This window comes from Myxine glutinosa, chromosome 2 (genome assembly GCF_964187855.1).
Source record: "Myxine glutinosa chromosome 2, kmMyxGlut1.1, whole genome shotgun sequence".
Taxonomy (NCBI): domain Eukaryota; kingdom Metazoa; phylum Chordata; class Myxini; order Myxiniformes; family Myxinidae; genus Myxine; species Myxine glutinosa.
The window spans coordinates 247,427,672-247,445,171 of record NC_136262.1 but is presented as its reverse complement, the minus strand read 5'-3'; the positions used below and the strand labels follow the sequence as shown (position 1 = coordinate 247,445,171).

Genomic DNA, 17,500 nt, shown 5'->3' with positions numbered 1-17,500 from the left:
CACACACACACACACACGTGGATACATCGAGACCTGGGAGGGCTCCGTTTCACCTTCTGAAACCCGCATTTGGAGATCAGATAATTCACCCGCAAATTAATCAGTGACAACAATCATGGGTGTTTTTTATTATTGTAAATTAACAGCCTTATTAAAAAAAAACATCTTTAGAGGCCATTTTTCCCCCACAGAGCAGGGGTTGGCCTGTTTTTGGCACCGTGGTCCCCTTTTTGAAGCAATGTTTTATGGCCGGATACCCTTCCTGCCGCCAACCCTGTTAGTCGCCTCTTGCGACACACAGGGAATTACCAGTGAACTGGTACTCAATTTGCCGACCTCGGAAGGATGACAGCCGTCAACCCCCCTGGCGTTAATTCAGCGATTGACCGGGATTCGAACCCAGGATCCTAGGATCCCAAGCCGACACCCTAACCGCTAAATTAACAGCCTTATGAATGCTCGTAAAACAAAATGCTTAAATAAATAACAAGAACTGTGTCATTTTATAGTATATCTTTCAATACTTTATGTGTCCTCACTTTGCCTTATCGAGTGCCATCAATCCTTTACCCATGCTTCCTGTATACGACTGAAGCATTCTTCCATGAACATTGTGCCAAATATCCTGCAGTAAATTCCACAGTTCTGTCAGGTTAATTGGGTTCCTCTTGTTCTTCTGTTTCCAGGTAATCCTACATGGTCTCAATGGAACTCATGTCCAGACTCCGGGGTGGGAATTCTAACACTTGGAGCACACCAGTTGTAACCTTGTTCTCCAATTCCAGTTTTACTCTATTGGAAGTGTATTTTGGATCATTATGTTATTGGAAAATGAATCCTCTTCTGATTAACCACTTCCACTAGGAACTGCATGATGCTGCAGTATCTGCTTGTCATTCCCTTTTGTTAGTGTTTCATTGATTGTAACAGGTGTTCCAAAACCAAAAGCTGAAATACAAACCCAGACAGTCACTGAGCCGCCCCTGTGCATATTGTAATGTTATCCAGGTCTTTACATGCAAACTTGTGTCTCTTAGATCCAAAAAGGTCAAATATCGATTCAGACCAGAGTTCCGGATTCCATTGTTCAGTCGCCAAACTTGATGTTACCTTGAAAATTTTAGTCTTTTCACTTTAATCCGTGGTCTCAGCAGTGATTTATTTGCTAAAACTCTGCCATGGAGACCTGCTGTAATCAGCTTTCTGTGGACAGTGCTGGATGTTAATGTTTTGGTCAGGTCACACTTTTAGGAATGTCACTGGTGACATCTAACCCAGTGCCACCTGCCGCATGGCCGGGTTGTCGGCAACTAAACTGACACCCCTCACTGGCTTTGCTCGTCGAGGGGGGGGGGTGGCGGGGGGAAGGGGGTGACTGTGACATCCTGCCAGGACCAAAAACAGCACCTGGCAAAGGGCGGATGAGTTCCTGTAGGGAGCCAACGGCTATCCAGTAAGGAGTTGGTGTCTTCGAAAAAACACCCATCCGGTTTGGACCGGTTGAAGTCATACCAAAGAATTTAAAAATGGTACGGGCTGCTTCCTTGCTTGAAAGGATAGAGCATGGACAATCCCCATCAGTTGGCATCCACAGGGAGGAGGAAATTCCTCTTCAGGAAATGCCCCGCTGAGTACAGTGAGAAAAGCGGTGCCATTGTTATGCCGTCGCTGGTACCCAGAGTATCCCAGGAAGTGACGGTAGTGACAGCACTTCCCCCAAGCTCAGTGGCTGTGTTAAGTGTTTGTCTCGTCATTGTGTGTGTGTGTGTGTGTGTGTGTGTGTGTGTGTGTGTGTGTCAGCTCTATTACGAGCCATAGCCCATCTATAAAAAAAATGTTCAGGCCTACTCTCATTTTATTTGACAGCTGCAGATTTATTAAACGTGGTCAAGTCAATAGTTATATCAAGGACTTTAAAATTGGTGTGTGCTGCTTCCTTGCTTGACACACACAATTAAAAAAGGATAGAGCAGGACAAAGATAGGAGGTTGGTGGGTGGTGGTGGTGGTGGTGGAGGGGGCGGGAAGAGGTTGGGGTTTCCTTCTCTATCCATAGTGCCCACACCATCCATCCCCACATCCATTGTTTGCCCAAGTCTCGTCTATTTTGTCCATCAACTCCGCTGTCGGTGTCCCCCCTTCTCTACTGCTTCTTTTGGCCTGGTACGTCATGATCCGTTTCGTGTTCTAGCTCTTCCACGAGCCTCGACTCTGTATACAAAACCAAAATTGTCATAGGTTGGCAACCATTGCGCAGGCTTGGTGGGCCGAATAGTCTCTTCCCTGTGTTCAAGTTCCTTGGAAGGGAAGTCATCTTTTACATATTACGAACCGGTGTCTGTCCGTGTGTTTGTCTGTCTCCTTGTCTGTCTCCCTTTTATGGCGGCCGCTTCCCGCACAGCATTCGAAAAGCTCAACATTCACTTTCAAAATTATGGGAGAACAGGCGTAAAAAATGCTGATGAATGATTGAATGAATGAATGAATGAATGATCGTTTTAAGGCCATTTTCCCCACTAGAGCGGGGGTTAGCCTTGCGGGCCCCATGACAATCATGGTTCCCTGTTTGAGGCAATGTTTTTATGGCCGGATGCCCTTCCTGACACCAACCCTTGCTCACGCTCTTACGATGCGCAGGGATACGGTGTACCTATTCTAAATCGGGGTACACACCGTGATCATTCATCCCAGCAAGCTGGTACTCAAATTTGCTGACCTTGGAAGGATGACAGGCTGAGTCAACCCCCCTGGTGTTAATTCAACGATTGACCGGGATTCGAACCCAGGATCCTAGGATCCCAAGCCGGCACCCTGACCGCTAAGCCAACACCAGGCTGATGCCAACTTTTATTTTGGAAGCAGGATATTGGACACTCTTTTAAGATAAATCTAATATCCGCCACCCAATGTTACACCACCATTTCACGGTGGGCCGTAAAAGTAGTTCTGAGCTTTGGCTCAGTGAAACAAAGAGTGCAACACAATTAACTTTTTAAAAGTCCATTAAATAACTTAAATTGATCGATTACTTTTACCGTGACGGTACTTTTGCTCGATTTTTCCGTCACCCTGGTACTTTGCTGTCTTCCTCCATTGCACATTTCCAACTTCCCACAAATGTTTCAGGAAGAATAGGAGGACAAAGGTGAAAATAACCCAAAATCTTCCACAGTACTGTAGACCAAACCAAAAGGTATCAATACAAGTACAAACATGACGAAAAGATGAAACCAATGGCAATGTGGTCTCAGCCGAGCAACAACCATGAACAACGAATTGCGACCAGTTAGTGACGGAGCGGCCATGCGCGGATGCAAGAAAGGGGAACCGTCGTGACGCAAGAACGATATTTCCATTTGATGGAAAAACGAAATACCCGCAACGTACCTCGGCCTTGTGTTTATTTCACAGCTGTGCAAAACGTGCCCAGGCACGGAACACGGTGAAAATTGCTCCGAGACTAATAACGCCGCACAATCTACTCGGCCAAACCCTGGGCAATTGTGTGACCTTCACAATGGTGGCGGAGCGAGTGCCTTTCACTAATTAGCAACGTAAGGTGCAGGGGGCAGCCACCCGACGCCGTGGAGGCATTATCGAAGTGTTTATCACTATTAACCTCAATGTAAATCATTGCTCACGACCTTCCGCTTGGAGCACGACGACGCAAACAAAGCTGATCGCCTGCAATGTCGTGCGTGGAGCGTTTAATCGATGGTGCCTTAAACAAAACCGTCCTCCCGCAGTTTCGTTTCTTCCTCCACCGGCTTCTCCTTCTCGCCTGACCCCTAAATCACAACTACCGTCGAACATCATCCCGACTGACCGACCGACCGGAAACCTGCAACTCCCAGATTAGCAGATCGACTAGAAGCGACGGAGAAGTCTCCCCCCCCCCCAGCATTGTGCTCGAATGCCAAGGCTCTTTGCGTGGCAGACACCGGGAACGATTGCTGGGAGGAATGCCAAGGCTCTTTGCGTGGCAGACACCGGGAACGATTGCTGGGAGGAATGCCAAGGTTCTGGCTTTCATCTCATCCCTGTGCGATTACTCCCTGTGCGCCAGGAGTTACAGAGAGGAGAGAAAGAAAGACTAACAGTCAGCTTACTTACATTATTCCACAGACTATTTTACAATGAGGATATTAAAACAGTTATTTCAAAATCAAATAATCTTGCCTGTGATGGTACAAATCTGGTACAAATCTGTGAAGGTACAAATCTGGTACAAATCTGTGAAATCTGTGAAGGTACAAATCTCCGGCGATGAAGCTAACTCCGAGGGCCTTTCACTCACTCACCGCAGGCAGGTAGGCACTCTTTCTGTCTTCTACCGACTCCTCTCCGGCCTTGCTCCTCCAGCTCTCTCTGTGCTCTGTCCCCCAAATATTCCTACACGTCGCACAAGATCTGCCTGCAACCCTCTTATGGTTAAACTGCCACAATCAAGACTCTCTGCTCACCTTCACTCATTAATTCCTCTTTACTCCCGCCTCTGGAACAAACTCCCCCACTCCCTTCAATCCCACTCCTCCCTCCAGGTCTTTAAAACAGCTGTTCACCACCATCTCTTGTCTTCCCCCATCCAAAACCTTGATCTTTTCTACCCCCGTTAATTCACCCCAATGCCACTTTTGTGAAATATCGACTTCTTTCCTGGAAGTTCTCGCAGTGTCCATGTGTTTTATACCTCTCACACCTCCCCACCCCCCTTCCTATGCTTCCTCCCCCCAAGCCCTCTCCCTCCCACAGATCTTCCGATGATCCCTGTTCTCTGCTGTCGTGCTTGTGTGCTTCCCCCCCCCCCCCCAATCTTGTCTCCCGCTCCATTTATTGTATGTTTTGTTTGTCCGATTGTTTTTTTATTTGTGATTGATGTTAGCTCTTACACGAGCCTCGATCTTGTATTCAAAAAAAATTAAAAAAAACTGTCAAATGATGTGTTTTCACAGACAGGATCAAAATACAAACTACAACGTACTTGGCAAAGCATTAGCTGTCCTCTAAAATCACAAGTATCCTCGAACTTCCGACACGGATTCAAGAATATACAAGGATGCACACCATGGAATACCACAACAGGTGTTTAAAAATGGAAACATACACACGAGTTGTTGACACAACACACAACCAAACAAACAAAAGTATTATATATGTCAGAGAATGTTTGAGAAAACTTGATGTTTACGGTGCTGGTTCGGGTGTTACATTATCTGGGAAGTGCTTTGAGATTTTGCTTCCAAATGAAAAGTGCTTTGATAATAAAATCCATTGACTTATTGATTGAATGTTAGAGGCTGCTATAACACCCCCACCCTCTCCTGAGAATATTTGGCCACTGCTACAAATGGCAAAAAGCTTCAGTTGTATTAATGTAGGGCGTGGGTTAAACCATCAGCAGTGCCAAAAGAATATGCTCAAAGAACACCAATGTGAGTCAAACAAGAGGAATGCAGTGACTAATGAGAGCAAGACGAAGGAATGAGGTGGAAGCAATCCCAGAGAGTGGAAGACAGGCCGGATTGAAGTGTATTTGAGTGTAATTGGCACGCGTGGAGGATGTGCATGGACATGGAAGCAAATGGTGACGATTTTTAATTCAAAGAGAACAAGCAAGGGCCACAAAATATATGATGAAGGACTGGGAAGACTAATACAGGCAGCACTGATAGGCACAGCAAGGCACACATGCGCAGACAGACACAGACACGACACAGAGAAGCGCAGACAACACAACATGACAAGACACAAACAAGACCACAACACAACATGACACAGACAACACAACATGATGCAGATAACACATGATGCAGACAGCACAACATGATGTAAACACACCACAACACAGACAACACTACGCAAACAAAACACAACGCAGACAGCAGATGAAGACAAGGATATCACATGAATACAATGCACTTAAACTGGTAGCAAGTATGAGAGAGACAGAGAGAGAGACAGAGAGACAGAGAGAGAGACAGAGAGACAGAGACAGAGAGACAGAGAGACAGAGGGAGACAGAGGGAGACAGAGAGACAGAGGGAGACAGAGGGAGACAGAGGGAGACAGAGAGACAGAGATCAACAATGAGAGCCTAACTTGGTGATTATATACATGTATGTGTATAGAACGTGGTGACTCACCCGCCCTCCGGCCTATTGTGCTGTCGGATTAAAAAAGCTTGTTAGCACCTTGCTTATGGTAATTCTTCGCTTTGTGTTGCAAATCTAAAGGAGAAGGGCCAAATAATTTTCCTGCATAACCTGATATATTTATTTATTTTATTTTCTCTCTCAACAACAAATCTACCTGTTGATCCAAAGTTAAACATTTTACATCAACTCACAATCATCCTCTGCATCATTTTCACGCAGATGAGTTTGTACAAAGTTGTTCTTCCTTTTCGTTATATTCCAAGCAGCGACGACTTCAATCCAGGGAAGAAGTGCATTTAGAAGGTTACAGAACACTCATTCTATGAAATTCACGGATTTCCCAATGAATGAGTGAAAGAGACTCATGCAGCATCAGCACGGTGCTCAAAAGTTCACTTTACAGTACATTTACAAGTGAAGGCTGAATCATACGCTAATGGCGTGAGCTCAAGACCATGAAACGTGTTCCCACAAAGGTCCTCACATGTGGCAAGTCCGCATGGCGGATGCTCGGCATCGTCACATGTACGCCTACATCTCACAGCACATGCTGGTGTAGAGTATAATGATTCGCTCAATGTTCAAATACCATGCTGCGTTCAGCATTTTAAGGAGAGAATAAATAAATAAATCCCACATATGTTTTGCATGTGAGAGGCAGCTTGTGTATGCGGGGTAGGTGACACACAAGGACACGCGTAAGGAAACTTGGCACGCGAGGAGGCCATTTGGCCGGTCATGCCTGTGCTGAGCCAATGCCAGAATACATCACACACGTCTATGCACAAGCTACCTGGCTGCTAATATCCCCATGCCCCTCCACCTCTAATGCAGCCAGGTACCTACCAGTCGTGGCCAAAAAATATTGGCACCCTTGCACTTTTTTCAAATAATGCACCATTTCTTCCAGAAAATTGTTGAAATTGCAATACTTTTGTTGAAATTGGTTGAAATTAAAAAATATTTTGGTATCCACATTTGTATTTCTTTGGTTTTCAGTGGAACAAAACAAAGAAAGCTGAAAAAAATTACTAAATCTTAGCTTATTCCACAAAAAACAAACAAAAAAAAAACCACCTTTAGAGGCCATTTTTCCCCGCAAAGCGGGGGTTGGCCTTTTTCGGGGACCGTGGTTGTTGTTGTTTTTTGGTCCCCTTTTTGAAGCAATGTTTTACGGCCGGATGCCCTTCCTGCCGCCAACCCTGTTTGTCACCTTTTTACGACACACAGGGAATTACCAGTGAACTGGTACTCAATTTGCCGACCTCGGAAGGATGACAGGCTGAGTCAACCCCCCTGGCGTTAATTCAGCGATCGACCGGGATTCGAACCCAGGATCCTTGGATCCTAAGCTGGCACCCTAGCCACTAGCCCAACACCAGGCTTATTCCACACAGAAATCCGAAAATGGCACGGACAATATTATTGGCACCTTTTAGAAGTTGTTAGAAATAATTAGATTTCAAGCAGGTGTTTCATCGCAATGAGCATGGAGAAAAGAAAGAAAACCAGAGAATTGTCTGAGTATATCAGACACAAGATTGCAGCCAAGCATGGACAATCTCAAGGCTACAAGTACATCTCCAGAGACATTGATGTTCCTGTGTCCACTGTACACAATGTTATCAGGAAGCTTAAGGCCCATTGCACTTAACCAACCTCCCTGGACATGGCCGTAAGAGAAAACCTGATCGAAGATTGCAGCGAAGGATTGTTAGAATGGTCGAGAAAGCACCTCGATCAACTGCCAAACAGATTCAAGCTGACCTTCAGACACAAGGTACGACAGTTTCAACTCACACCATCCGTCACCAACTCAATGAAAGGGGGTTCTATGGTAGGAGCCCCAGGATGACCCCAATGCTGAGAGAGAGAGAGAGAGACATAGGAAAGCCTGACTGGAGTTTGTCAAAACACACCTGAACAAGCCAAAATCCTTCTGGGAGAATGTCCTGTGGACAGATGAGACCAAAGTAGAGCTTTTTGGTAAAGCACATCATCTCTATGTTTACAGAAAACAAAATGAAGCCTTAAAAAAAAAATCCATCCCTACAGTCAAACATGGAGGAGTTTTAGTGATGTGTTGGGGTTGCTGTGTTGCCTCTGGCACTCGGTGCCTTGAATGTGTGCATGGCATCATGAAATCAGGAGATTACCAAGGCATTTTGGAGTGCAATGTTCAACCAAATGTCAGAAAGCTGGGTCTCTGTCAAAGGTCATGGGTCTTGCAGCAGGACAATGACCCCAAACACACTTCAAAAAGCACCCAGGAATGGTTCAAGACAAAACGCTGGACTGTTCTGAAGTGGCCAGCAATGAGTCCAGATCTAAATCCCATTGAACACCTGTGGGGAGATATGAAAACCACATTTGGGAGAAGGCATCCTTCAAATCTGGGACAACTGGAGCAGTTTCCACAAGAAGAGTGGGCCAAACTGCCAGTGGAGAGGTGTCGGAAGCTCATTCATGGCTATAGGAAGCGCTTGACTGCAGTTATTTTGTCCAATGTCTGTGCTACCAAATATTAAGTCGAGGGTGTCAATAATTTTGTCAATGCCATTTATTTTTATTTCCTGATTTAAAAGGATATATTAAGTTCTGAATCAAAAACAAATGTTCTGTAATATTAACAGTGAAATAAAGAATTGTGGAGACCAAATACTTTTGTCAATTTCAACTAATTTTTGAAAAAGGTGCTAGGGTGCCAATATTTTTGGCCACGGCTGTATCTAATTTCAATTTAAACGCATCTCATCCCTCCATTGCCACTATCTTTCCAGGGAGACAATTCCATGCGTTAACCACTCTCCGACTGCAAGACCCCACCTTAACTTTCATCTTCTTTACCCTCAATGTCCAATCTGCTGAAAAAAAACTCCACTGCACCGATGTTGTCCACAACCTTCATCATCTTAAATATCTCTATCAGATACGCTCATAGCAGCCTCCTTTCTAATGTATAAAGTCCTGTCTCCTTCAGCCACTCCTTGTAGCAGAGTCAATACTAGTCGCTCTACGCTGAACCCTCTCTTTGGCAACGATGTCCTTCTTCAGATGCGGCGACCAAAATTGAACACAATATTCCAGATGAGGCCTCAATAAATTTATATACGTATGTATTGTTGTTTCAAACTTGGTTAATTCCTCATAATTCTGTTTCAAAGTTTTCAAAGGAACAGCAAGTGTCTCCAACGTCGGTGACGTTATAAATGAACTCCAAGCCATGTTTTCTGAGTTATAGAGCTGAACTCCAACTGGAAGATATGAAATTTTGATTTCAAAGTCAGCAGAGAAATTCGAAATCTCTCTTCGTGACCTTTGACTGGTAACGTCACGGGTTGACATTTTCTGGTCACCAACGCCGATTATCAAATCAAAATCAAGTGTGGCTTATTTTCCTTCCAGACCACTCACATTATTGTACATTCAACGATATTAATTTGGGGGTGAAAGGACTTGTTCTTCGAAATGTGCACACAAAATAAAAGTTCTTTTCCTTGTATAATGAGGAAAGCCAATTTAGAAGGGAAGTGTGTGAAAATCATAAATTAATTTCAACAAAACATGCAGCGATTCGCCACCCGGGCTCTTTTGACATGCCGGCCTCTGCAACTTACAACGGGCGGACATCATAACTGGGAAACTGGGCCAGGAATCTTCAGCAAAACATTGTTGTTGTAACCTTAATTCTTCCTTCTCACCAGGGAACTTCGGTCTCCTTAATGTGCAATAATTAACGTAGAGTTGTTCAAACAGACATATTGTTCAGCTTGGGTTTGCTTCCCATTTCCTTCACCAAAGCTGCAACACTGACTCGGCTTCGTATAAATCTCCCTCGGTATGAGCACAACGCAAACCTGTCAATTGTATCAGCCCATTCCACTCTCGTCTGACATAAATTATCCAAAATCTTGCCTCATTTCTTGAATTTTGGCCATTTTCGGACAAAAACACCATCTTTATGGGTGTTACTAAAAATGTAAACTTAACAGAATGAATGAATGTAAACTTAACAGGTCAATCGCCGAATTAACGCCAGGGGGGTCGACTCAGCCTGTCATCCTTCCGAGGTCGGCAAATTGAGTACCAGTTCACTGGTAATTCCCTGTGTGTCGCAAGAGGCGACTAACAGGGTTGGCAGCAGGATCTGGCCACACAACATTGCTTCAAAAAGGGGACCACGGTGCCCGAAAACTATATGCCAGAGCACGTGCTTCAGGAAGCAGTACACCAGGTCGCGCGCTACGGGAAGCAATAGGCCAGGTCACGTACTACGGAAAACATCAAGCCAGGTCGCGCTACGGGAAGCACCAGGCCAGGTCGCGTGCTACCGGAAGCACCAGGCCAGGTCACGCTGTGGGAAGCACAAAGCCAGGTCGTGCGTTACCGGAAGCACCAGGCCAGGTTGCGGGCTACCGGAAGCACCAGGCCAGGTCACACGCTACTGGAAACACCAGGCCAGGTCACACGCTACTGGAAGCACCAGGCCAGGTCGCGTGCTACCGGAAGCACCAGGCCAGGTCGCACACTTGGGATGCACCAGGCCAGGTGGCTCGCTACAGCAAGCACCATGCCAGGTCACGAGTTACAGGAAGCAGCAGGCCAGGCTGTGCGCTACGGGAAGCACCAAATAAGGTCGTGCGCTATGGGAAGTACCAGGCCAGAACATGTGGGGCAGGGAGCATCAGCACAGGCCATCCAGGACATAGAGCACCAAGCCAGGCATGTGGGACAAAGAGCACCAGGCCAGGCTAAACAGGAGGAATGCACAGGGCCAAGCCATATGAAACTGAATGCACCAAGGCTAGGTCACACGGCATGGAATACACCAGGGACAGACCAGATGGCATTAGCAGCAACAGGCCAGTTGGGACCGAACTGGAAACAACAGGCCAATCGGGTCCGAACTGGAAGCCCCAGGCCAGGCAAGGCGAAAAACACCAAGTAAGGCTGGACGAAGGGGAAGCACCATGCCAGGCTGGCCGAGAAACACCAGGCCATGTGGGATGAGAAGCACCATGCCAGGTGGGAGGAGAAGCATCAGGCCAGGTGGTAGGAGAATCACAAAGCCAGGTGCCAGAGCACGTGCTTCAGGAAGCACCACACCAGGTCACGCTACGGGAAGCACCAGGCCAGGTCACGTTATGGGAAGCACAAAGCCAGGTCGCGTGCTACCGGAAGCACCAGGCCAGGTCACACTATGGGAAGCACAAAGTCAGGTCGCACGCCACCGGAAGCACAAAGCCAGGTCACACGTTACCGGAAGCACCAGGTCATGTCGCGCTATGGGAAGCACAACAAAGCCAGGTTGCGCACTCCTGGATGCACCAGGCCAGGTAGCACACTTGGGAAGCACAAGGCCAGGTCGCTCGCTACGGGAAGCACCATGCCATGTCATGAGTCACAGGAAGCACCAGGCCAGGCTGTGCGCTACGAGAAGCACCAGGTCAGGTCATGCGCTATTGTAAGTACCAGGCCAGACCATGTGTGGCAGGGAGTATCAGGCCAGGCCATCCAGGACATAGAGCACCAAGCCAGGCATGTGGGACAAGGAGCACCAGGCCAGGCCACACAGGAGGAATGCACAGGGCCAAGCCATATGTAACTGAATGCACCAAGGCTAGGTCACATGGCATGGAATACACCAAGGACAGAGCAGATGACACGAGAAGCCCTAGGCCAGGCAGGGCGAGAAACACCAAGTGAGGCTGGACGAATGAGAAGCACCATGCCAGGCTGGCCGAGAAACACCAGGCCATGTGGGATTAGAAGCCCCAAGCCAGGTGGGATGAGCAGCAACATTCCAGATGGGATGCAGAATGGGAAACACCAGGCAAGGCAGGATGGAGGATGGGAAGCACCTAGCAAAAGTGTTGTTTTCTTGACCAATTTCATGGTGATTTGAAACACTCATTTAATGCACTTACCAAGCCCCTTGCAAGACCAATATGCAGAATATGTACATAAGGTTTTGCTACTGCCAGATACAACACTTGTTCTTACTGAGATAACCAAGTGGCTGCCTAAGTGTGTAAGCAGTGCATAATGAGGCACCTTCATTTAAAACACCATGTTAGCATGTGGATATGCATCAGCCATTTTCATTACAAAAGCATAACGGTGAGAAGCAATCACACTAAAGCTGCTCACAACCTCTTCAGACAGTGACTGTATTATAAATATTGAAAAATAAGCAGTTAAGAAGGAACAGTTCCACATGACCCATCGGCTTCTTTTGAGGCTCCCCGGGTTATGTTCTTGGTCGATGAAAATAAGTAATTCTTCTTCATCAATAACAAAGTCCAAATTTGAGTTTTATTCAAACAAGGCAACAGTGGTCATTACTCTAAAGGGTGGTGGCAGCAGCACAACCACAAGGAAAACCACATACCACTGGGTCTTGTGGTTAGAGGTGGGAATGTTTACTCCAGAAGTATTGGAATTCGTGCCAGCAGTACTGATGTCCAGCAATGTAAACACAGCAAAATACATGGGGTGTCACGAAGATTCTAGGCAAATACAGTGCATTCAGAAAGTATTCAGACCCCTTCACTTTTTTCACTTTGTGTTATGTTGCAGCCTTGTGCTGAAATCGTTTAAATTCATTTTTTCCCTCATCAATCTACACTCAATACTCCATCATGACAAAGAGAAAACAGGATTTTAGAAAGTTTTGTAAATTTATTTAAAAAAAAAAAAATCACATTGACAAAAGTATTCATACCCTTTGCTATGACACTTGAAATTTAGCTCAGGTGCCTCCCATTTCTCTTGATCATCTTTTAAATGTTTCTACACCTTGATTGGAGTCCACCTGTGGTAAATTCAATTGATTGGACATGATTTGGAAAGGCACACACCTGTCTATATAAGGTCTCACAGCTGACAATGCAAATCAGAGCAAAAACCAAGCCATGAGGTCGAAGGAACTGCCTGCAGAGCTCAGAGACAGGATTGTGTCGAGGCACAGATCTGGGGAAGCCTACAAAAAAAATTCTGCTGCATTGAAGGTTTCCAAGAGCACAGTGGCCCCCATAATTCTTAAATGGAAGAAGTTTGGAACAAGCAGGACTCTTCCTAGAGCTGGCCGCCCGGCCAAGCTGAGCAATCGGGGGAGAAGGGCCTTGGTAAGAGAGGTGACCAAGAACCCGATGGTCACTGGCTGAGCTCCAGAGATCCTCTGTCGAGATGGGAGAAACTTCCAGAAGGACAACCATCACTGCAACATTCCACCGATCTGGGCTTTATGGCAGAGTGGCCAGACGGAAGCCTCTCCTCAGTGAAAGACACATGAAAGCCCACTTGGAGTTTGCAAAAAAGCACCTAAAGGACTCTCAGACTGTGAGAAACAAGATTCTGTGGTCTGATGAAACCAGAATTGAACAGTTTGGCCTCAATTATAAGCGTCATGTCTGGAGGAAACCAGGCACCGCTCATCACCTGCCCAATACCATCCCAACAGTGAAGCATGTTGGTGGCAGCATCATGCTGTGGGGGTGTTTTTTAGCAGCAGGGATTGGGGGACTGGTCAGGGTTGAGAGAACAATGAACGGAGCAAAGTGCAGAGATATCCTTAATGAAAACCTGAAACGGAGCGCTCAGGACCTCAGACTGGGCCGAAGGTTCACGTTCCCCCAGGACAATGACCCGAAGCACACGGCCAAGACAACGCAGGAGTGACTTAGGGACAACTCTGTGAAGGTCCTTGAGTGGCCCAGCCAGAGCCTTACTTGAACCCAATTGAACATCTCTGGAGAGACCTGAAAATGGCTGTCCACCGACAATCCCCATCCAACCTACCAGAGCTTGAGAGGATCGGCAGAGAAGAATGGCAGAAAATCCACAAATCCAGGTGTGCAAAGATCATCACATCATACCCAAAAAGACTCGAGGCTGTAATCACTGCCAAAGGTGCTTCAACTAAGTACTGAGTTAAGGGTCTGAATACTTATGTCAATGTGCTATTTCAGTTTTTTCTTTTTAATAAATTTGCCAAACTTTATAAAATCCTGTTTTCTCTTTGTCATTCTGGCGTATTGGGTGTAGATTGATGAGGGAAAAAATGAATTTAAACGATTTCAGCATAAGGCTGCAACATAACAAAATGTGAAAAAGTGAAGGGGTCTGAATACTTTCTGAATGCACTGTATATATATTTATGTACTGTGCGTATATATTTTTGGACTGTACGGTGTATATTATAGATATATATATCTCTCTGACCATTCTCAGAGAGCCTCCTCAGCGTCGACGAGTCTGGCATTTCACTCAGGCCAACTGGCACGGTCTTCAAGCAGCCATCAATCATCTGGACTTGTCTCCCATCTCTACCAACTCTGACATGAACTCATCCTGGGAATTCTTCCAAAGTAAATTGCTCTCTCTCATGCACAGATTTATCCCATCTCGTCTTCAGTTGTCATACCCTTCCTCCCATCCATGGTACACGGATTCTTGTGGTGAGGCTGTTGACCAGAAACAACTTGCTTTCGTCTCCTGGAAAGCAAATCCAACGGAAGGAAATCTCATTTCCTTTCACAAAGCCCGAAACAAGTGTGTGTCCACCATCAGGAGAGCCAGGAAACAATATCTCTCCGTTCTCAAGACCGAACTCTCTTATCTGTCTCCCTCTTCCAAATCCTGGTGGCGTCTGGTCAAATCTGTTTCTGGTGTTTGTTCCCCCTCCATCCCGTCCCTCACCTCAAACGGCTACACGGCTGACCGCACGTGAAAAAGCTGAATGCCTCAACTCGGTGTTTGCCTCTAAATCTTGTGTCCCAAACCCATCCCTCTCTGTACCCACCGCACCCAGTCGTACCCAGCTGCTCCTGGACTCTGTGTCCTTTCCTCCTGACAAGGTGGAAAAGTTTCTGTCAACCCTCGACTCTGATTCTGCAACTGGACCTGACGGCATCAGCCCACAGGTCCTAAAATCCTGTTCTTCCGCTCTTTCACTCCCTCTCTCTGTTCTCTTCACCCTCTCTTTTGCTCAAGGTCATCTTCCATCTGCTTGGAAATCAGCCAACATCACCGCTTTGCACAAAAAGGTGCAAAAACAGATCCTAGCAACTACAGACCAATCAGCCTTCTCCCAATTATCAGCAAAGTCATGGAATCCATCATTGCTTCAGATATGAAATCTTTCCTCTTCTCCAATGGCTTGATCTCTGATCATCAATTTGATTTCAGACCAGGTCACTCTACTCTGGACATGCAGCTTCTGCTTTCTCAACAATGGATGGAGGTCCTCAATGCCAAACAGGAAATTAGAGCTGTCTCCCTTGACATATCACGTGCCTTCGATACGGTCTGGCACCCCGCTCTGCTCACCAAACTCTCCTCCTTTGGTATCCATAGAAATCTCCACGCATGGCTGGCGGACTTCCTCTCTAGTCGTAGTCAACGTGTGGCCCTGAATGGGTTTCTCTCATCTCCTCTTCCTGTTCAGGCTGGAGTTCCCCAAGGCAGTGTTCTGGGCCCTGTGCCTTTTCTGGTCTTCATCAATGATCTCTCTGACTCTCTTGAAAATCCTCTCTATCTCTTTGCTGATGACTCTACTCTCTGTCGCTCCATTCCTCATCCCTCAGATCGGCAGTCTGCAGCCTCCTCACTCTCTGTAGACCTGGACAAAATCACAGACTGGGCAAACAAGTGGAACATGTCTTTCAATCCTGACAAATCTCACACTCTTACGATGTCTCTCCAAAAAGACCGACTGGACAACCCTCCCATCCACTTTCTGAATAATCCTCTCCAAGAAGTTCTGTCACTCAAGCTTTTGGGTCTCACTATCTGCCATGATCTTTCCTGGGAAAACCACATTTCAAAGCTGGCCTCCAAAGCCAGTCGCCGACTGGGCATCCTCCGTCGTGCGAAGTCCTTCCTTGGCACACCTGAGCTCCTCACCACATACAAGGCTTTCATCCACAGCTCAATGGAATACTGCTCTCCCCTCTGGGCTGGTGCTCCTGCCTCACACCTAGCTCGTCTTCACGCTGTTGAAACCAAAGCGTTCAGAATCATTGGAATCTCCCGCGATGAAGCTAACTCCAAGGGCCTTTCACTCACTCACCGCAGGCAGGTTGGTGGTCTTTCCGTCTTCTACCGACTCCTCTCTGGCCTTGCCCCCCCCTGCTCTCTCTGGGCTCTGTCCCCCAAATATTCCTTCAGGTCGCACAAGATCTGCCTGCAACCCTCTTATGGTTAAACTGCCAAAATCAAGACTCTCTGCTCACCTTCACTCCTTCATTCCTCTTTTCTCCCGCCTCTGTAACAAACTCCCTCACTCTCTTCAATCCCACTCCACCCTCCAGGTCTTTAAAACAGCTGTTCACCACCATCTCTTATCTTCCCCCATCTAAAACCTTGATCTTTTCTGCCCCTGCTAATTTCACCCCAAATCCACTTTTTTGAAATACCAACTTCTGTCCTGGAAGTCCTTGGTGTCCTTGGTGTCCTTGGTGTCCTTGTGTTTTATACTTCTCCCACCTGACTTGTTCGAAAGGTGGCATCCTATGACGGTGCCACATTGAAAGTCACTGACCTCTCCAGTACAGCCCATTCTACTGCCAATGTTTGTCGATAGAGATTGCATGGCTGTGTGCTTGATTATATATACATACATACATATATATATATATATATATATATATACACATATATATATATATATATATATATATATACACACACGCACACCCTGAGTGGAAGGAGGGGCCTGGGATTTGGCAGACCAAGTGTGAGGGTGCCTGAGATTTGTCGGACCCGAGTGAAAGGGGGTCCTGAGATTTGGCGGACCTGAGTGGGAGTGGAGCCAGAGCAACATGAGGAGTGGTGGCGGTGATGCACACATGCACACACACACACACACACAGACACGGGTCATGTTTGCATGTATAAATGCACGATTATCGTTGCACGATACACGTGTTTGGTTTTGGTTTTGCTTTGGCATGCTTTATTTTGTTTTGTGTGACATCATATGCTGTGTATTGTAAGCACACATATTATTTTTATGCATTATATACACATATACATATTGTGCACATGTTGTGTTGTATTCACACATATTTTGCATGACATGTTGTACATTCACACATATTTTGCATGACATGTTGTACAGTGGTATGTTGTGTACTCGCATCTTGTGCGTGACATACTGCACATATTTTGGACATGCGCATGCATGCATGCACGTGCGCACACGCACACACACACACACACGGAGATGGATACCTTGAGACCTGGTAGATCTCTGTTCCATATCCTGAGGCCCACCCACGTGTGGGGATAGAAAGCAAAAACAACTTCCATGCGCGCACACACGCACACCCACAAAGGTGGATA

At 46.4% G+C, this 17,500-nt stretch overlaps 1 protein-coding gene across 10 annotated transcripts in view; it reads right to left on the bottom strand.

The window, feature by feature from the left end:
- LOC137420684 (putative JmjC domain-containing histone demethylation protein 2C) overlaps positions 1 to 17,500 on the bottom strand; it is a 324,770-nt gene that overhangs the window by 107,840 nt on the left and 199,430 nt on the right. The window lies entirely within an intron of this gene.